Source organism: Amblyomma maculatum, chromosome 9 (assembly GCF_055883805.1).
Source record: "Amblyomma maculatum isolate TAMU_Amacu chromosome 9, ASM5588380v1, whole genome shotgun sequence".
Taxonomy (NCBI): domain Eukaryota; kingdom Metazoa; phylum Arthropoda; class Arachnida; order Ixodida; family Ixodidae; genus Amblyomma; species Amblyomma maculatum.
Window position 1 is genome coordinate 28,106,214 of NC_139352.1, and position 22,596 is coordinate 28,128,809.

At 43.8% G+C, this 22,596-nt stretch overlaps 1 protein-coding gene across 5 annotated transcripts in view; it reads left to right on the forward strand.

Moving 5' to 3' along the window:
• LOC146178647 (uncharacterized) overlaps positions 1-22,596 on the forward strand; it is a 93,976-nt gene that overhangs the window by 61,589 nt on the left and 9,791 nt on the right. For 2 of the 5 annotated variants that reach the window (XM_084578453.1, XM_084578454.1), the window contains one exon: positions 6,300-6,414. The exons of 2 other annotated variants lie outside the window; for them this stretch is intronic. The gene's annotated coding sequence lies outside the window, so the exon portion shown is untranslated. Of the gene's footprint in view, positions 1-6,299; positions 6,415-6,497; positions 6,643-22,596 lie in introns of those variants that run through there. One more of the 5 variants, XR_014700625.1, reaches the window with a different exon arrangement.

Sequence of the window (22,596 nt, forward strand, 5' to 3'; positions counted from 1 at the left end):
TTTTCAGCTGATGTGGAATGCCGTCTGCATTCGGAATGCACGATTATTTTGCGCGTGCCATAACATAAGAATATGACAAAAGTAAGCATCGAAGAATATGTATGTCGCATTGAGAAAAACAGTTCAGCATGCGTTCGTAGCCCTCTGTATCACTGAAGAGCCGTACAATTATATTCTTTATGGGCGTTTTTGACAACGACAAAACATCAGTGCGTACTTTTATTACGAAAGCAATACTGCTAGCACTTCGAGCCTTTGGCGTGTCGTGGCGCCACCATACATGACCTTTCACGTGACCGTGTGACGACACGCAGACCGAGAAACGGGGCCCCAATCTCGCGCCATCGGATGGTGGCGGCGAGCCCATACACGACGCTTTGTCGCAGCCGAGAGAGGGCGCTCGCTGTTTGTGACGTCACCTGTACCTAAAAACCTGTACCTAAAATACCTGTACCTAAAAAGCGTTGACTCACAATGGAGGAAAAGAACTAGGAAACTAACTAGTAAGTATACTAGTAACAAGGACGGAGAAATAAAGAGCATTAAGCAACAGGTGAAAAACACAGAAGGTAAAAATTGGATAAATTCGATGGAAAAGAAACGTGTGGAATTATACCGAAAGTGGAAAATGCAGATCAGGAAGGAAGATTTCTTTGATAACTCAAGAGGCAGTGCCCTATGTTTTAAAGCTAGATCAGGGTGCCTTAGAACACGCAGCTACAAAAAGAAATTTAACAATGGAGATGACGCATGTGCTGTACGTGGAAACTCCAGTGAAACAATTGCCCATATTATACTCGAATGTAATGGTATCCATCCGGAAGTTGGTGCAGGCGCAATCACTTTTCCTGAAGCTCTGGGGTTTAGAGATAACAGTGGCCGGGTGAATAAACCGGCGGTGGAAACTAGCAAAAAGCGACTGGAAGATTGGTGGCTTAAAAGCAGAGAAGTGACATAATGTTAGTAATGTAGGAACAAAATTTAATAAATAGAATGATGGTTTAGTTAACCATTCTAAATCAATAATTAGGATATAGGGAGAAAAATGAACTTGATAGCTACTGCTACCACCCCGTTTCAAAAGGGACGCTCCTATATTTCATCCATCCATCCATCCATCGTCACGCTAGGAGGATAAATTTGGCGGCGGTTCGGCTCCTCGCAGTAGTCGGGGCGCAGCCTTACGGTATGTCGGATGATGCGTATAAGGCCCATTTAAATGGTCAAACAAGAGGTGAATTAGGCTACTAGAAGCAATCAGAAGCAACCAACAGCAGCATCCGTGTTTTCACATTTCTCCAATGTAGATTCTGCAGTGCTCTAATTTTTTCCTACTTTTCACGGCGTGATCAGCAGTAAGAAGCACGCCCTTAGCCCCAGCGTGTGCGAAGTCTATCCAATATCACCGATCTAATCAGCCGCAGTAAACGACGAAATAACGGATATGGCAGTGATAAGAAATAGAATTCGAGGGCGAATATGAAAGGACGTTTTAATGATCAGAGAAACGAGAGAAAGGCCAGATGTCAAAACAGGAACAGCGGTCTTCTCCCAATCGGTACCGAGTCTCCCCACTACTACGTATGTCTCTGGAGTGATGTTAGTGGTGACCGAAGTGCTGGAACACGTTCATTGCCCTCGGTGTCTCGCTCCCAGCTTTCCCGCATAATCTTTTAATCTCTCAGTTTAGCTGCTGTAGATCCGATGCGGAAGTGCTTATTGAGAGGGCTCTTAGCAAAGATTCTTTCTTGTTTTACGCCGAGGCAGAAACTGTTCGGCGGCCCAACAATGCCGATGTGCGGGGTGTGATAATGGCGTGACAACGTTAAGAGTGGGAATCTGCGATCGTGAATAAGGGGGGACCTCAACCTTTTGCAAATGCCGTTTGGGAGTGTGGTCTTAAAGGGAGAGCCACGCTGAAATAACTGCACAGGACGCGTTGGCTCGAAACATCTGCCGTAAACACTACCCGTCAGCAGGATCGTACAGACGATTCAACTGCGCCATTACTCAGTTGAGCCAGATTTTAACACGACGGTGTTAGAGGCCCCACTGTGGAAGAAATGTGTCTTCACTTGCACTGGGACCGAAAAGTCACGGGCAGGCGCCTCTAGGAGGGGAGGGGTTGGCAGATAACATTGTCAAACGCTGATTCATTGTCCACTTGCATGACGCCCCGTCCACCCGTGTGACGCAGCGAGACCACATGCAATGGCCGACTTGGCAGAAGCAACTAGACGCGTGTGTGTGTGTGTGTGTGTGTGTGTGTGTGTGTGTGTGTGTGTGTGTGTGTGTGTGTGTGTGTGTGTGTGTGTGTGTGTGTGTGTGTGTGTGTGTGTGTGTGTGTGTGTGTGTGTGTGTGTGTGTGTGTGTGTGTGTGTGTGTGTGTGTGTGTGTGTGTGTGTGTGTGTGTGTGTGTGTGTGTGTGTGTGTGTGTGTGTGTGTGTGTGTGTGTGTGTGTGTGTGTGTGTGTGTGTGTGTGTGTGTGTGTGTGTGTGTGTGTGTGTGTGTGTGTGTGTGTGTGTGTGTGTGCGTGCGTGCGCGTGTGTGTGTGTGTGTGTGTGTGCGTGCGTGCCTGTGTGTGTGTCTTTTTGGTCATAGCGGAAGTCGCAGGGAGTTCTACTATCCACAACGGTAGTTTATTTGAATACGCAAAACGTGCTCGACACAATCGGGGAAACGATTGGGCGCGTGAATCTCCGAAAGAAAAGAACAATGGGCCCTGTTTTTCAAAGCTTACTTTAAGAGGTGTTACTACGGAGCGTCTACTGCTGTCTGAGATTCGCCTTTAGCCGCCACTCTTTCATTTTTTTTTGCCAACGGCGATAAGGCAATATGTCATATTGTCTCGAAGATATGCTGCCGAAATAAGTCGCGTCGCGAGTGTCATGAACGAGCTTTTGTCCCAGTCTTCCCGTATACTCTGTCGCTTCTATTGTTGTGTCGGCCTCTTTTTACCGACACGAAGCTAGCTCTCCGGCTCCGCCAGTAGAACAAGTGTTCTTCCGAGCCATGTTCAGATAAGAGCACTGAAGAAGACAGCTGTGCTGCGTCCTGGCTAAGATATTGTACGCTTGCACTTCCATTCACTGCTGGCCGACCCATTGTGCTGAGACGAATTGGCTGCCGCGCGAGCCCCGTTACCCCTCGTTTTACACTCTTAATCTGTTTTTGCATACGTTCCGGCTATGAGTGGAACCTTTAAAAATGTTCCACTTATAAGCGGACCTTTTTTTAAACCTTCCACTTATAACTGAAACCTATGTGGAACCAGGTTGAGAGAGAGTACGCCGCTGCCCTGCCGTCTCGGAGCAGGCACCACTGGTTAGCCTTGCATATGAAATTTTCTACCTTCCGTCATCACCAACTTATGGCAAACACCGTCCGAGAACCGCGTTAAACAGCAGAAAAAAGCTTTTGCTGAAGATACTGAATCTTTCCGTCTAAGGCACGCAATGAGTAGAAGCGCGCGCTATACGGGCTTTAAATGACTCTACTCTAGATCGAGTGTTCATAGTTTTAAAGCAATTCTAATGTTTCGTCACAGTTTGACTCACACCTCGCAAGAAAAACATTTGTAGGCGTGAAAACAGGCACAGTTTGGCTTGTATAGCCGCATACGAATAGGAAAGGTCTAGCTATCAAATTCCCCGGCGCGATTCGTGCTGGAGACCGACAATGTGGTGGCGGCGGACGGGGGGCAAGACGCCCTTCTCGAGGGCATGTCTTCTAGTGGACAACTCAGAAAGTGTCCGCGGCTCGGATGTGGCGCATTGGCCACAGCTTTAAGACCCTTGCCGCAGTGTATTAGCACAAAGATAGACTAACAGAAGGGGAAACCACACCAGTGCCATCTGTCAGCATCTGTCTGCCCCATGGTGAGACTAATTCGGCATACAAAGGACCAAGAAACCCAACCACAAACACTGGTCCACATTTTAGCTGTGTATAGGATCCGGTAAAAACGTCCCCGGAAACAATGTCTCCGGAGCAAATGCCCCGGAAAAATGGCCCCGGAAGAAACGTCCCCGGAACAAATACCCTATTTGCGAAGTAGGAAAAAATGTCCCCGGACGGGGACTGAAGTCTTGCGCTATAGGAAGCAGACTGCGTTTCCCCGTGGCGAGCTGCAGTGATGAATGATGCATGTTAACTTTATTACAGCGGTTTCATCTGTCGGCTTGGAATTGACCGCGAACATCGAACTGATGCGGGCATTCATAAAAAAAAAATGAAGGCAGCGGTAATACAGTGACAGTGCCTCGTTTTCGCTTTGTTTGCGGGGAAAAGGCGAGCTGACCACCGGCTTTACCGGAGAAGCTTGGAGCGATGCTTTAGTATGGCCATGATGCACGACCGGTTAAGCCGGGTCCTACTTATACCATCATCCCCCTTATCCCAATTCTACATCTTTATCAGAAGAACGGTTGAGCCTCGCCACCAGAAGGTCTGGAAAGTAATTCTAGTGACGTCTTCTGCTTTGGGCAGTTCCCCGAGACAACCATATGCCGATTCGCTTGTACATATCTAAGTGGGCATTATTACCAAGCTTATTATACCTGCCATATGATTGCTTAATGAGCGGCGGAGCTCGGAACCGCGCAACGTATAAAGAGCCAGATAGCTCTTCCACCATGCTTTTACGCAGTTCTTGTAAACATTTCGGATGCCCAGAGGACGCAAGTTCCAAATGATGATTACATTTAACTCAAAGCTAAGAAAAAATGGCATAAAATGTGTACCTTTTCTTTTGATATCGTTCCGGAAGAAAACCATTTTAGGGCCAGTTTTTGCCTTGGGGACTTTTTTTTTTCTCCTAGTTGCCGGTTCTTCAGGGGCTGTTTCCTCCGGGGGCGTTTTCTCCGGGGCCGTATTTCCCGGGGACCTTTTTTCCGGGGACGTTTTTACCTACACCCAGCTGTGTATACCGTGTTCATTTATCGACATGTATATTCAGCGTATTCTTAAACACCCTCGAAGCAAAGATAGAGGAAAGGGGAAATATAATATACAAAATACAAATCTGTTTGACAATCACAATATATATTTCTTTGATTTTAAATCTGATGTAATGATGAGACATTTATCCCTACTGTACTTGAGCTCGGGATATCAAAACAGAAAAATACTCTATGGTCTCTAACAGGAAATGAACAGTGCTGTATATTTTCCTTAATGATTGGCGCTCGCAATTCTTTAGGCATCATCGTGCTACGGCACGGAAGCAATCAAAAGATGGTGACCCATCTGTTGTTTCGTAGCGTACGAAAGTTATGTTTATTTGCAAATATTCTGTTTCTTATTTAAAGGAGTAATGTACTCTTAGAAGCCGACCTAAGATTCTGTGTTTCAGGTTGGTATTAGGGGCAACAAGGACTTTTTTCTAACCAGGAAAGCCTCATATCTATTGATAGATCGTAATGACTTTAGTTTCTGTCAACCCTTAAACTACGTCAACCAATATTATGCTAAAAATGAAAAATGCGCCCTAGAAACATCCGTTGATTTATGGCATTTTTTTCCAAAAACACTGATGCATTCGACAGTTTCGACGCCGCATGGAGTCTTGATGCCATTTTGCATTAGTTCAACACAATTGTTGCTGCTCTTTTCTCAGTCCTTGTTTGGTTCTTTGTGTTTTTACTGAAAGGCGCACGATGGGCTGGCATATTATCTAATCAATACCACTGTAAAAGGAACTTGAAGTAAAATATCTTCCGACAAGTATCATGAAGTATAGCAAGCACTCGCTATTGTGAGAGTTGCTACCTGGGGCAGCTGAGGGAGAATGTGGAGTACGACTACGCCAGTCTCGCGCTAAATTTAGACGCTTGCAGGCACTTCCAGGTGTATCTTTTGCAAAGCCTGTGTTCGAACTAAAGTCCCCGTCTTGTTTCGAGTGGGCAGGGGGCACGTCTTCTTCGAGGGCGGGGGGGAGGGGCAGCTCTGTATCGCTAAATTTTCTACACGACAACAAAGACCCGTGCATAACCGGCCAAACGTTCTATCGTTTGCCCAGAATAGCATATAGCCGCGTCTTTTCTCGGGAACAATAAGCACGGCCTGTCAATTCGACTTACAGCGATGACACCAGACACAATTGTTACAAGTGCAGCAAGACGCCTTCCGAGCCGAGGTTGTATCTACATTGGCAGAGTTGCTTAGCGCGTGGTTATTTTCTTAGCTCCATGTTCGTTCAAGGACATAAACCAAATGCCCCGAATAGCCCTCCGCGGCTCTTTCTGCCGGCTATCCACGAAGCCTTGTCTTTAAGGAGAAGATTTCTCTTTCCCTTATAGCCAGCCCCGGAAAGGCACGTCTATTGAAGGAGACTAAATGCTGCCTCGTGTGTGGACATTGTGTAAAGTGACAAGGCTGCATCGCACCGTGTCCCGGACGCCAGGTTCACACAAAGTGCGTATACGATGAACCTTGTCGCATGCGGATTATCACCGTGCGTACTAACATAACAGCAACAATATATGTCGTTTGGGAAGTGCTTTCTTTCAGGTCAGTCAAGCCTACACAGCCTGTGCGACTCTATCAGCGAGCAAAACCTGACAGTAGCAGCAGCAATATATCGGACGATATTAGGGTACATATGTCTGGCGTCTTAGTATATTGTTACGCTAACGTTTTAAGCAACCCATAAAAGATTTTGCTGCTTTTTCACAAACTGACGAAAATGAATGGCAGCCTTCATGTGTGTGCTGATAAAAGAGAAACTTACCTTCGAAAAACTCGTGTACCCCTGTTACTACCCAGCTTACTGTTACTACTCAACCACGAGCAATGAGCCGAATAGTTGTGTTGTATTGGCAACATCCGGTCCTAATAGTGCCGTAGAGTGCAATCCTACACAGTCTAATAGTGTGCCGATGGTTTGTGTCACCTGGGTACATACACCCTAGGGCACCTGTAGATCCACATCTTGGGGGGGGGTTCATATACATTGGCTCTGAAATACCATTTCATACATTCACATTTCTGTGCAGTATGTACTAAGCTATTGTTATTGTACCGAACACCTTGTTGAATGCACAGTAAATCAGAAAACGACATCAAGTCTGCTCTTATAATCATTCATAGATCATCGAAGCTAATTTCCTGTGCAGCCATTGAAACCATCACGGGGACTCAGCCGTTTAATCCCGTCCTCAAAATTCTTGCCTTGTGTAGTTAAAATACCTCATCACTTAGGTCCCGTACCGCTTTAAATGAAGAATAACGATACTATTAGGAGCGGATATTTCCTGGTATATATGATTACGGAGATAGTCAGTGCGAAAGTGATACTGAGAATAGCTGCCACTATAAGGCACAACTGCCAATTTTAGGCACAGTGTTAATAAAGTTTATTGCTATGATTATTATAGCATTCAAATATATTTTACGTCCGTCAAAGTTTAAAGTGACTTGTGTAAAATCGCACTTATATAGACGAGGCAGTTGTTTACTTGAGGCCAACTTCGGAGAGTGTCCTTGCTTTCATCCATCTACTTCAGAAAATAATTATTTCATATATTTACCACGAACTACCAATTTTATGGCTGTTCACAATATGTTTCGTTATCGCGATAACTGTGATTGCGTAGACACCATTCAACCGTGACGGCACTTTGGTCATTACTTGTGCACAGAAGACGACCAGCAAGCAGCGCCAAACACGTGTTCAGCGCTTGGTGCAAGATATCCATATAATTAAGAGACACTTCATTATTGCTGGGTTAACGCGCGGCACTGCCTAAATATGTTATGCTTTCATGCTAAGTATAAGAGAGCTAAATAGTAAAGACAAGAAATAAGACTTAGTAATATTGTTAGTTGGTAATGCTATTTATTACCGAGAAGTAGCAGGAACAAGTTGTAGTGCCACCTAGTAATGCCTATTATTAATGATGATTACTTGTAATAACCTCTCGCAATTGTTATTACAATGCAGTTACTGTTCTCCGTTTGTACGAAGAGGCCATAAAAACACATCAGCTAATACAGCTAAAGAACTCCCTTCCGTCATGTGGAAATACCGCGCCCGATTTTCAACTGAAAGGACGGTGGTTCGATTCTTGCTTGACCACTACATTTTTTTTTCTGCAAGAATTAATTTACTTCTACGTAAGCAATGTACAACTGTGGCTCAAGGATGTCATGACCTGTGGCGCCATCACTGTGTTGGTCAGAGAGATAGTGTCCGTAAACCTCCAAGGTTTACTGTGAATGCTTTCTCGAACCGAAGGAAAATTGCTTCAGTGCAGTGAGGCATTGCGTTTCACTCTACGGGGCCGACCTTGTGCACGATGGATTCGAATGCATGACGTTGGCACTAACCTAGTGTAACTCAGGCGGCATTTAAATTTTCTTCTAATTAACTGCTAAAATATGCTTACTTCCTCAACCTTTCAAATACTGCCTGAACAAATGCCAACCAAAAGTGCGATTTGTAATTTCTGGACCACCTTCCGAAGATGCCGATTTAATTATTTCCCCTGTGATGTGTTTACGTTATTTTTTCCCGTGTTAATATACATGGGTGATGGAATGAGTCAGAACTCAGCAGGGCCATTTTTTTTTAACCTACACCACCTACGCTAGTGTAGCAGAAAGCCATTGGAGGTATGGGAGACTTTCTACACTAGTGTAGCTGGTGTAAGTTAAACAAATAGCCCTATAATTATGCCAAGTATATATATATATATATATATATATATATATATATATATATATATATATATATATATATAAGGCAGTGCACCGGCCGAAACGCGGGCTCTAAACGAACTTGCCGTAATTATCGGGAATTATAGATATAGCATAAATATTCAAGGTATCTTCACGTGTGACACTGCAAACGTAGGTTACGTACTTGAATATTTCTCGGCCTGTTTCATTATATAGGGCAAACTCTGCCATATGTGGACTGCGTTTTAAAAGCCAGTCCTGCAGTGCTGGCCTACCTCTCCTTCCGCTATCCAAGCCTCCTGTAAACTTTCCAGGCCATTCATATCGTCAGCTAAATATTACTCTCTTGAAACCTGGCCTTCGATCGCATTCCGACCGCCTTGTCAGAAAATCGCTTTTAGTGCACAAGCCTAAGGATATATCGCGAGGTATAACCTTACGTAAACTTCCTTTTGTGAAGAACTTCAAAATATATCCATCAGATGATGTTCTTATCATTTCGTTCAGTGAAGTGTTCTATTCGTGCCAAACAAGATCATTTTTTGAGGCTAAATCCTTTAATGGCTCATACTCGAGGCCATTACCTTCTTTGTCTGGCTACGAGAAGTGTCACACTTTTTCCCGAGATTCCGCGGGATACAGAGTGATTATAGCATCACCACCTGGTGATGTCATCAGCCAGTATGCCGTAAAGAAGACTGTAAAGATTAAATAAATCCTGTCTCCACCGGGCATCGAACCATCATCCCTTGGAACCCCAGCCGAGCGCTTTAACCAACTGCGCAACGCCCGAGATTTTTTTCCGTTATTGCATGGAAGTACTTGAAGCCTGATTTAACCAGGTCGCATCCCGCAACCTGTCATACACAGTGACACCGGCATAAAGCTCTCACTTTGCCCACACATCAAAATTCCTGAAGACACATGCATCGAGTAAAGGTAACCAGGCAGCCCGCGATCGTGGAATGCACATCATAATTCCCCTGTTTTACAGTGAGGACGATAGTAGCGATGACAATGACGCTACATATAGTGATAATGACAACGGTGGCATCAGCAACGATAATATTGGAGCATTTAGTTGATAATAATAATGAGGGCGAACGTAATGCACCGTGCGCACCAGCAGTGCTTAGACCTTCGCATCTCGTCAGTGTAGATTCCACAATGCTCTCGGAATATATGTATATATATTTTTTTTTTCATTCCACTGAGCCTCAGTTGAATTTGCCTGATTTTGTTTCATTCTTTGTGTAGCTTTTTTGTAAGCCCTGCATTTTATATAATGTAGGTTTGCCACGTGTTTTTGTTCCCTAACTCTTTTTTATAATTTGTAATTCACGTTTTGGCTCCGCGATATCATATTCAGTGTAGCGTCGAAGCACACCTTTTCTCCCATGTTATTATAAATAATTTGTAGCGCGCTCTTGAGAACGTGTCGGTCATAGAGTATGTTATATCGCTGTGGTGGTATGATAATTTACTGGCGGAGACCTCAAGTAAATAAAACATCAGTGGCGGTAATACTAAGTATATAATAATAAATGATACATAACGTTTATTCTTTCCTGTTGAACCTTTCCGACATATGTCCTCCAGAAATATGACGATCGATATCAGTGCTAAGGTGCCCACTTCCAAGGCGAAAAGGAGGATTTGCAGACATTTCCACTTGCGAGATTACTACACTTTTCTAGTCGACCGTAGCTAAGAGCTACCAATCAGGGCTGTTTTAAAGAATGAGCATGTGTTTTGAGCAGCCTATCACGTTGGTGTGCCGGCTAAATCACCGGATCGATCTTGTTGTTGCGGCTGTGATCACAAAAGTATTGTCGGTGAACACAGATATGTTTCTGTGCAGGTTTGTATAGCGTTTAAGGGGTTTTAGGCGCCTTCTCCAACGGTTTGAAAAACATTTAAGTGATTCTTCATGCCTGCTTTTATTACGCTGCAAAATATTTGGTTCTTCAAATTAAAGAATAATTGCGGATTCAATACGTGAAGCTGTCAGTGAAGCTATGACCACCCCAAGAGTAATAACAAATTTACTATAAGCAAGGACTTTCTAAATTAACACACCAATAAATGGCGGAAGTGCGTTCGCAGAGTGCGTGGCCGCGATGTATTTCTGTGCTTGAACTTTGTCACCTGCATTGAATCTACTTTGCCCCACCGTGGGGGCGCAGTGATTAGCGAGCTCGACTACTGTTCCCAAGGATGCAGGTTGGAATCCTGTCGGTGGCGGCGGCTTTTCTATGAAGGTGAAAAGCAAGGCGACCATGTGCTGTGCGATGTCAGTGCATGTTAAAAGAACCCAGGTGGTACAAATTTCCGGAGCCCTCCACTGCGACGTCTCTCAGAGCCTGAGTCCCTTTGGGACGTGAAACTCCACAAACGAACCCAAACCGATTTCTGGGAGAGTTAATTGGTTTATTCTGAATCTATGAAGTATAACAACGCTGACACATTCAGACGCAGGAGGAGACAAGATTTAGACTAGACACGAGCACCATAGTAGCCCTGTCACGTTTTCTACTTATGGCTTCCGCCTGACTGTTTTCTTCCACCTATTTGGCGACACATGCCAACGGGCTTGCTAGAATTAGCTCTGCTCAACCTCCTCCTTCGTTATTTTTTTATATTTTACTTTCGTAAATACCATCCCTCTCCAAACAGATACAGACACACCGTGCAATACATATCTGTGTTCCATAGCAATAGGTGATGGCGCCGTAATGTTATTGTCTGTTCATCTTCAAACACATGATCGGCAGCTTTTCGTAAAATCTGTTCAGATCCCTTTACACAGCGTACGCTCTGCAAAGCCGGCCAGCGTCTCTTTAACCACTTGATGTCTGTATAACTATAAAGCAAATAAGAGCTGTGAAACTTCACATTACTCGGAAAGAAGTGCAACTGTAACATCATTTATTAGCAGCAATACAGCGAACAACTGGCCTGCCAAAGACTCATATCCATCGATCAATATGAGGTCGTCACCGTACCTATAAAACCCCACCCTATAAGTGGCAGCATACTTTACACTCACTTCGAAGAGTGTCAGGGTGCATTATAGACACTGGAAGATATATTTTTTCCATCTTGCAGCATGGTCTTTTCGTCCTCTGCGTAGCATTGACCTAATTATGAAACTCTGCATTCTTGCTCACTCAGAGTGTTCCTCGTATTCCGACGGTAATTCTTGCCCACCGTCAGATAGGTGTTGTTGAGAAGGCGCATAAATATTTCACCTTATGTAATGTACGAATTTACAATAATGGCGCTACGTGTATTTGGTTTTTGTGTTCTTTTGGTCTTATTAAAAATCTTATCCCATAAAAAGGACAATTTCCTATGGCACGACAGGAGTCTATCTGGACTTTGTATCTGTTTAATGAAACTGGTAGCTTGAAATAAAGCTCAGGTACTATCTTGCCACAAGTCGCAAGAGCAGTTTACATAACTCACAGGCGCGGGCAGTTGGTGAATCGTTTGTTTGACCTCTCAGGCGTACGCGAATTGTTCTAAAACGATATTTGCTAAGCAACTATCACAGAATGCTGGCATCAGTCCAGCATACAAGGTACGCATCGAAAGTATTCTTAATAAAACTCGTGATCGGGCTGCGTTATGCAAACAACTGTACTTACAACTCGGCGGCTGCGATAACGAAAAACTTGCTTAGTGGTGGCTGTAGAAAAAAACACCTGCCTCTTCCGGCCGAGCACAGTGCAACGCTGGCGAAGAGCATTCCAGATAAAGATCCAAAAGCCAAACATAGCTTTTTTCTTCCAATAAACCTGCAGAGGTTTGCTAATGATTGCAGTGACATTGCAAATATGTCAGGATCAGTGATGCAGATAGCTTCGTGTCTTCAAGTTCAGAGCTACAGTAAATCGAGAGAATGTTTCGAAAGGGAATTTAGTGAGTTTCTTTTGTGGGGATGCTCATGTAGAGCATCAGAAGATTAAATTTCTTGCACAGACTGAACGCTTAGAAAATTCCAAACAGCGCTACCTGTGACAGCACCAGGTTTCTTTGATACATCGCGTTATTCAAATGAAATGTAAGGTACTCTAAATTATTATCGAGTAGCACTCCAGCTACCAGAAGTAACAAACTCTTGAAGTTTCAACAATTGTGTTGAAAGCAATAGCAACTCTGCCTGCCTTATCGTCGTTGTCGTTATTTTGTCCCTTAAGTCTGAAACATCACATAAATAATTTTCCGAATTTTATCATTTCTGTATCCTGCAACAGTACAAGTAGTTTCCCGAGCGTGGACCGCTGTTCCAAACACAACTCCAACAAGCCCTTCATTATGAACTCAGACATGTGCCGCGATTACGCATTTCAAAACATTCATCATCATCATCATCATCATCATCATCATCATCATCAGCCTGACTATACCCACTGCAGGGCGAAGGCCTCTCCCATATTTCTCCACTTAACCCGGTTCTGTGCTAGCTGCATCCACTTGACCCCTGCGAACTTCTTAACCTCTTCCGCCCACCTAACTTTCTGCCGCCCCCTGCTACGCTTTCCTTCCCTTGGAATCCAGTTTGTTACCCTAAGCGACCATCGGTTATCCTCTCTTCGCACTACATGTCCTGCCCATGACCATTTCTTCTTCTTAATTTCCACTAGAATGTCGGTGACATGAGTTATTTCTCTGACCCACTGTGCACGCTTCCTATCTCTTAATGTTACCCCTACCATTTTTCGTTCCATAGCCCTCTCCCATTAAATAACGCTTTTTCCTACCCTGCTTTACCGATACGGACTGCCCGACTTCTTTCAGTGGTTTCCCTTCTCAGCAACCAACCAAGATTTATCTATAATAGAACGCTCTTGGCGAATACTTTTCTTTGTTTTCTGTTTATTATATACACCTGTACACATGCCAGCTTTTCTTTGCACTCCTTATTGCGTGTTGAATGGGTCAAGATTATATAGAGCAAAAATATTCAAATATGTGCTTCGCTGCACAAAGACCTTTTTACTTGATAATAGATAAAAATTTTGCATGCACATTATCCAATGTTTTGAGAATATAGGGAATTAGTCTTTTGTTTAAAGGAAAATCCCTCCTCATTAACTTTACCAGCCTCTAACATAGGAATTTTGAGATAAATGTCACGAGCGTTCCCTCACATGCGGTGGGAGATGTCACAACATTGGCAGGAGATGCTTACTTCATCTTCTCCTTTGGGATGGAAGGGTAAAGGAAATCGGACCTCTCGGCACCCTTAACGATTGTACTGAGTGGTGGATGTGCAGTCGGGCAAGAAAACGGTGACCCGACAGCGTTTTAGATAGCCTTGTGCATTGGTTCATCAAAGTGTGCCTCTCGCAGTTCATTTAAGGCGTCCACCCTCCCCAGGCCAAGTAGGCCTCACCGAGTACAACACGTATACCTCCAGGCCATACAGACACGTTCCTACGGCTTTGATAAAAACTATGCTCTATATTATGTTTTGTGGTCTCTGACAGAGTATGGTGCCTTACAACCTTACGACTATATACTATTGAGCAAATTTGAGATAATAGAGGTACAAAGCGAAGAGCTCGGGGTGGCTGCTCCTGGCCCTACGGAGCTGGGACTGGTAGGCCACCGCCGCTTGCGGCGGGGGCTAGCCGGCCGCCATATTTTTATCTGTTGTAGGCCGTTATTGCGCCCGGTACCGCGTTTCGGTGGTGGACGACGGCTGTTGCAACACGCGTCTTTCTCTCCCTCTTCGTTTTCTTTTTTCTCTACTTTCTCTCTTCTGTCTGCACAAGGTAACGGAGGTGGGTCAGCTGCCCCGCCGGGGTGGTGCAGTGGTAAGACGCCCGACTACTGTGCCGGAGTACCCGGGTTCGAACCCGACCTCGGCGGCTGCGTTTCGATGGAGGCGAAACGAAGAGGCGTCGTGTGCTGTGCGATGTCAGCGCACGTTAAAGATCCCCAGGTGGTCGAAATTACTCCGTAGCCCTCCACTACGGCTCCTCTTTCTCTCTTTCCACTTTCACTCCCATCTTCCTCCCTTCCCTTACGGCGCGGTTGCGGTGTCCACAGAAAACAAGTTACCGCGCCTTTCCCTTCCTATAAGTAAATCAATAAATCAGTATGCGAACGAAGATCCCCAAAGGAAGCCACAGACATAAGGGATCATCGTTTTCGTGTCATTTATTCCCTCCTCCTCCTCTTCCTCAACGATGTAATGTTCTAGTAATCGTCACTAGTTCTCGCTAGTCGCAGAGTTTGTATTCGGATGCATAATACAGGTAGGTTGGACTGAGGTGTTAGGGCGTTGAGGGTATTTATTTTCTTCAGCATGCGCTTCTTGAACGAATTCTGCATCAATTTCGGAAGGTTATACTTTGGTTTGTTTTATGAGATTTAGCGTCCCCGAACGACTAAGCCTTAAGAAACGCGCAGTGGTGGGCTCCGCAAATTTAGACTACCAGGAGTTCTTTAAACTGCACAGACATCACAGAGCACACTGCCACCTTGTCTTTCGCCTTCATGTAAAAGCGACCACCGCGACCGGGATTCGATCCCGCATCCTTGGGCACAACAATCCAGCGCCGTAACCACAGTGCCACCACGGCGGGGAAATTGTGAAGGGCTGTGGACGATGCCTGTAATCATTTTCTATTCGGTCGATGCTTGTAAAGGCCTTCAAAAGCTCTCGTGAATACGTCCCAGTCCTCCAAAGAAACTTCACAATTTCCATGCCACTTAGGGGCAGGTTCTTCAACTAGGAAGCAAACATGCCTCAATTTTGCTAATTCGATGCATTGAATATTGCTACGCGTCCGAAGAGGTCAAGCCATTCATCACCATTTTTGGAAAATGGGAGGTTTTAGACAGCTGCATGATACCCACAGTGTCCGCGCGGCGGCCTCCACCTTTCGGGGCATGCCACGATAACGGGGTTCAGCACTTTCGCCGGATGTCAAGTAGCGGCAAAGGCAGTCCGGTATTCAGGAAGGCGGCGGTAGGCTTCTATAGACGAAACTCTTTATAGCGCCTACTTCCGTCCGCGACAATAACGACAAACATGCTCCGAATCCGTCTAATAAAATAATGCCTGCCGTTCTTAGTTCCGCTATAGTCTAAATATGGCGTGGAAATATCGACGCCGCCAAAAACAACTACAATTATTTAGAACTGGAAGCAATCGATCATGACGACAATCGTTGGAGATAGTGTGCCGCAACTCGCGTCGAAAACTGATAAAGCCGTAAGCTGGCGACACTGAGAATGAATAAACAAGACGTATAATGGTTCGCGGCACAATGTTTTCATAATCAATCATTGGCTTTTGAAACATTACAAAACGTCAGCGTAGTTTTAAGTTAAACGCGATATAATACTCCCAAAACAGCGTAAAGTCAAGGGGTAGAAAAAGATCGATGCATACTATTGCGCCCCTTTGTTGAGATGTTCTGTCTGTACGAAACTTTTAAAACAGGATTACAAACAGTTTTCCATTTATTACATTATTCGTTGCCCACCGAGCAAGATTTATTCTTGGCTTCTCTTTCTCCGCGAATCTGGCAAAAATGGCTGCCTTTCACGCATCGGCTGTACAGCGCAGTTTACCAAAAGCGAGAAACGAATTTTGTGTATGTAGAACACTAGAGGCGTAGCTAGAGGGGCCACATGTGCATAGACTGCGGGAAGGCCACAGCACATATTCCACCGCGACAAGACGCAGGCGGGAGTTGTCAGTAATGACTGACATTTGGTTTGGTTTGGTTATGGTGTTTAACGTCCGATGCCAAGTCGGATTATGAGAGACGCCGTAATAGGGCGTCCTGGAAGTTGTGGCCACCTAGAGTTCTATATGTGCGCTTCCGTCGGAAAGCGGCAGCCACGGCCGGGATTCCATCCCGCATCTTTGTGCCCAGTAGTTCAGCGCCCTAACCACTGCACCACTGCGGCGAAGCAATGACTAACATTTAAGAATACGCATTCACAGTCTGTATTGTATCACGAAACCAAAGGAACTTGCAAAAGTACGATGTTATAAATGTGCAAATATGCGAGCAGCAGAAGCGTGAACTTTATTTCGCTCTTCGTTTCTTACACCCGGTAGACATATATCAGGCAGAGTACCTACACAAGGGAAAGGAAAAAAAAAAAGTTGAATCGTTCAGTGTAATTTATATATGTTGCAATTTACACTGAATTATACAACAGCATTAGATGCTGCCATGCAATGGATCAGTCTGGAGTGAAATAATTCGCTGTACTTTCGTAAAACAAAAAATCACAACAAAGTCACAATTTCGCCCTGGGAGCCATTTCATTTACTAGACGCGCGAGCCAGAAGCTCCGAAATATTTAGGTAGCGTTGCGTAAACCGCTCAATTAACCGAAAGCTGCCTCCTTGTTGTTGAAGTGCGTAATACCTTCGGTACACTCTAACGCCAAAAACTGTGTGGCAACCTACACTCTCACAACGATTTGCTGAGGCGCCAGTTGTCACGCAGCTAACAGTTGCCACGTGGACGACATGCTACCATTACATGAGCAAATGATTATAGTTTATTGTCCGAAACCCTGCTTATTGTCGTTTATTTTCATTTTTATTCAAAGATATGGGCATTAAGGAAAAAAAAACAATCGATAAAAAAAGGGATTGATCATTGCAACAGTGATCAACATGACGCGCAAATATGGTTGACGAATTAGAGTGTCACGTGAAATGGCAGGATGGTATATTTTGTGAGAGAAGAAAGAGGGGAATCTAGTTACGGTATAGCAAATACTGCGAACAGATGTTACTTTTTATGCTTGATATGCTGGTCGTCCTGTGACAACATTCCTAAAAGAAGATGAAGTTAACAGAAACATTTTTTGCAAGCTAGTTAAAGTAATGCCGTCGCTTTTATACCCGTTGAAGTCTAGCAACGCCCTGCCAGAAAAGACACATTGAAAAGTTTCTTGTGCCCAAATGATGTTGCCCCTAAGCATTTCTTCGCTTCTATTCGTGTTGTTTGACGTTCTCTGAATACGTATAAAAACTCTGTCGTGGTGCAGGCAGAATTCTGATAGTTCCTCTCGCGAACTTCGCTCTGCTCATGTCTACTTTTCAGCTCCATCGATAAGAAACGAATAAGTTCCGAGTTCTCCGGAGGTTCGTGGGGTAGGTTCGACTTCTTTTTTTCTTCAATTTGTTAATCAAGGAGGGATCTGGATTGAAGAATACATCGCCGTTTTTCTTTTCCTTGAATGCAGCCATTGATGCCAGATAGAATCTTTATACAAGAATGTTGCCCCTAAGCATTTCTTGGCTTTTCTTCATATTGTTTGACGTTCTTTGGGACGCACCCGGAACCGGCGTCGGCAGACAGGTCGGGTATTTTCATCTGGTATATTTCAATGCCTGACAAAACGCATGCGTCGGGGTTTTGTGAAGGCGAAGAACAGTCTCCGTAACTTCAGCGCTCCTTCCTGCGCATGGGAAGAATGACTTTATGCTGAAGGCGGACCCTGTGATTTAACCCCCCTGCACGAATGGGGAAGCCTTAAAAAATACTAACGTATAGTCGTTGTCCAGAATTTCACCCACAAAGGCACAAAAGGCAACAACCATGACTTTTTCGGAGATGTCTGTGTTAAAAACACTCTTCTTTGCTCGTGGGAAGATGGGCTGCAATACTCGCGATGACCACATTTCCGCTAAACAGTGACTACATGTTCCCTACCCCGGTGCCCTCGATGTCATCGGCTAAATATCTAACGTTCGTCTCGTGACAAAGAAAGAAAAATAATGGTAGCTACCATTATTTTTCTTGTTATATTGTTTCTTGTTATATAGATATTGTTATAGTTTCGGAGACCTGTGTCTCAGAAAGTATAACAATATCTGTGTGACGCTCTTAAACACCGGGCTCTTTGGGTAACTATTACCAGCTAAGCAACGGCCATTGCTCAGTAAAAAGGCATCTTCCATTTATTATTCATCACCGCTGTCCTGTACTAACTGAGCTCCCAAACCGGCTGCACTAACTTGCGAATCCCATCTGGCCAGCTCATTCTCGTCTGAAGCCCTCTTCCATGATTATTTGTTTTTTTCTTTTTCTCTTGGAAATTACTCGATCACTCCAAGGAACCGCAGACGTTCTCCCCTCATCTTTAGGTGCTTTGGATATGTGAGATGAACTCGCCTCTAAGGGTGACGATGCGAAGTTGAAGGCATCTAACGGTTCATGTTCCTTACCGACTCTGCTTCCACGTTGCCTCTTCCGTTTACGAGACGGTGGCTTCTTTGGATCCATTTCAACCAGGCTTTGAAGGCGGTGTTTATCAACTTCCCATCGTCAGCCTTAGAGACGAGTTCATCTCAGATCTTCAAGTCATCCGTCTCCGTGTCATCATTTTAATCTTGCCGCATTCAAGAATGTTTAGATGTTGCGGGCCTTCAACAGTTCAACCGCACCCTACGCCTGCAGATGAGCTGTTGCGAACCAGCAGACACGGCTTATTATTCGTGGAGGAGGGGGAATCTTGTATCTCTGTACGGTATAGTGATCTGTGCAGTCATCAAAGATGTCCGTTGCATGGAATTATTCTTACGATATCATAACACATACATTTTGGCCGCTCCTTTGCTAACGATCTACGCATGGCGTTAATTAGTTTTTGTTTGTTTGTTTGTTTGTTTGTTTGTTTGTTTGTTTGTTTGTTTGTTTGTTTGTTTTTGCCAAGAAATTACAGAACTGTACGATTAATGCAGTTGGAAAGCTGACAAAACGCCCAGGCCGGTACAATATTGTGTGCGACGCTTTTTTGTTGATTGGGTTCATTCTTGGCGCCTACTTAACCCAGGAGCTTGGCCAGGGTGGAGTATGCACAACTTAACAATGTAAAACATAACAAATATTAACTGGAATAAATTGTGGTGTAACTCATGGAGGGGGGTAATGGTCAATGATTTTCTTCCATGGTAATGGTGGGTTTTCGGAAACTTTCCACAACAGTTACTCTACTCAAAATCCTCAAAGATGTCAGATAAAAAGAACAGTCACGATATTAAGACCTTTTTTATTCGCTTTCCGCCTTTTGTGACCTTTCTGGTGAGCCTCATTGATTCGTGGAGTTGTCGAGGAAGTATGGGGAGGATGAAAGGCGGCTTTGAGCACAGCACTTATGTCTTCTTTCACTTCTCTCGGCGCTGCCATGAAGAAGGGTGTGCCTAAAAAGGATAAGAAGGATGGACAATGAATGTATTATTTCTCTCCAGCTGCTCTCGCTGTCTGTGCCTTCATCACTCATCACATTTTATTATCATCACCGTTCTATTTTCAGAGATGGCCACTCAATACAAGCGATTAGAGTGCCTATTTACGGCCGCTTATTATTGTGAGTGTCAGTTTGGTTTTCTCAAATAAATACAACACTTGTACGCTATGAAGTGCGCAAGACGAGATTATCGTAGTGGGGTGTGATCATTTATGGCTTTGCTGTCACGAACATAAGCCCGCAGGAAAACAACAGATGTATGTAAGGTATTCGGCAAAGGCTCTGAATTTTGCTTATAATACTGTGAACAAATCGAAAGAGAAAATAAAATATTTAAATGCGTGACAGTTAAAAAGAACACTTGAAAAATATATAAAATAGGGTTGTGCGAATATTCGAAATTTTCGAATATCGAATCGAATATCATAATATTCGATTCGTTAAACGAATCAAATAGTGGAAATTGAAAATTATTCGAAACTGTTCGAATATCTTCGCAAATTTTCGAATAATGTTCGAATACTTTTCGAGTAACTGGCCCGAATTAACGTCTCGGTTACCTCCGACCATTCTCGCGAAGGCAGCGTCAGCTTCGAGCAGGCACAGCTTGCTGCCGCAATAAGCCTACGCGAGAAGCAGAGATCACCGTTTTAGGGAGCCTACATGCTTCAGCGTGGCCGCGACACGGTCCATTCGCATGGATACATTCTTAAAGATTGGACATATCACGAATCGCGGAGGCAACTTCTCGTAGTCGTGTCATAGTTCACACGTCTCTAATCTGCCGAGAATGCACTTTGTGAAATGCGCTTTGTTTCACTGCATCTGCACTACTTCTAATGTTCCACCTTTTGGGATATCAAATTTTATCTTTGTGAATGGTCGTTTCTCATAACTGTTGTAACAAGTTTCAGTCCTCGTCATTAAAGGCTCAAATAAAAAATGCAGATTAATCTAGACATGTATCTGCATTTTCTGTGTGATTTCCCCGCAGTGTTAAAGCCTTAATCTAGTCAAGCATTTTTAAAATTTTTGATGAGTAGTCTGGGAAAGTCTTGTCTTAGTTGATGTGATGCTGTTTGACTGATGCCATGTTGACGGTACTCAATTTCTAGTTGTGCATTCTAGTAGTGCCAGGCTGTACTTCTAACCAAGTTGCATCTAGTAATTTTATTAACTCCTGCCAACTCCACTTGACTTTACTGAGTGCTATTTTCGTTTGCTTATGGCTCTGTGCAATCTTCTTGCTTTTAAATATTTAGACTTTATCTCGCCTGTACTCAAGGTTGACGCAGCTGTACATTGTTGTGAACTATATATCAAACAGCATTTTGAATAAAATTGAATTTCAGACACTTTTTAATGTTTTGTAATCAACATACAAATGATATGAACATAACTTGCAGAGTATTCTATTCGTATTCGATTTGCTGCTTTCACCATTCGATTCGTATTCGATTCGCTGCTTTCACTATTCGATTCGTATTCGATTCGCTTTTTAGCTACATTATTCGTATTCGATTCGGTTGGGAAAAAATACTATTAGCACACCCCTAATATAAAAGAAGTAAAACACGTAAATACATCAACGTGTCTGATTTGCAGAGCTCCTGAAGATATTGACAAGGGTAGTGTATTTCTAAACAGAAAGAGAAAAAGAACAAAACTAGAGGGGTACTTAAGCTTCATCTTCAGAGTATGACGAGACAGCCTCCTGTGTTTATCTCTAATATCGCCTGAGCCCATTAGCATGAAGTACCAGTTATCATGAAAGACAACGTGACATGAAAAACCTCAATTCTTTCTAAGTCGTACAAAAGTGCTTTACATGGCCAAATCCTGCTTTGATCGAAAGAGGATTTGAGTGAAGGCAATTAGTTTATATAGTTAATCACTTAAGACTTGCAGCACCCTTTAATTCCCATACATGTCAAGTGTTAGCCACTTTCATTCCGCACGTGCTCACATTTAGCTGAGCGTTGTTTGTGATTTGAAATTCACACCTTAAAATTGCATGGTCCTGTCCATCAATCAGGATTTTTTGATGACAACTTTTCAGTCGCCTAAAATGCCAACGATACTGAATTATCTACAACACAAGCAGGTGCCACCGAGAACTCATTAAAGTTTTCTCTTTAAAGCGTGAATGAAAGCCCCATAATCATCGAGAATTGAGAAAATATTGTTCAGCCAGACAAACCACGGGAATGTTGTTTAAAAAAAAAACTGATTAAATCTGGAGCAGGAAAAATGGGCAACCATGAGCACAGCCTCCTTTGTGACGCCTATGCAAATAGTTGGACCATCACGTGTCCACGTCTTTGCATTTTCTTTCCCACACTGTGGAACACTAAGCATCTCTTCACGACGTAACAAATTTTTAATTGTTGCCTCGAGTCTTTTATATTATACATTGATCTTAGCTCAACGAGTCAGGAAGCTTTGCAACTGTGTAGCACGTATGGATGAGATTAGCTATACGACTGCCATCACGATGAAGATGATTACTTCCCGTCATAATAAGGGTCACTGCATGAAGCTGTGAAAACAAGGTATACCATATTATCCTTGGCAATATCCTTCGGCACACGTGACTATTCTCTCGAACAGCTGGCACTGCGATCGGATTGCTGGACAAAGCAATTAGAGAATTACACGAAATATCCAATTATATAG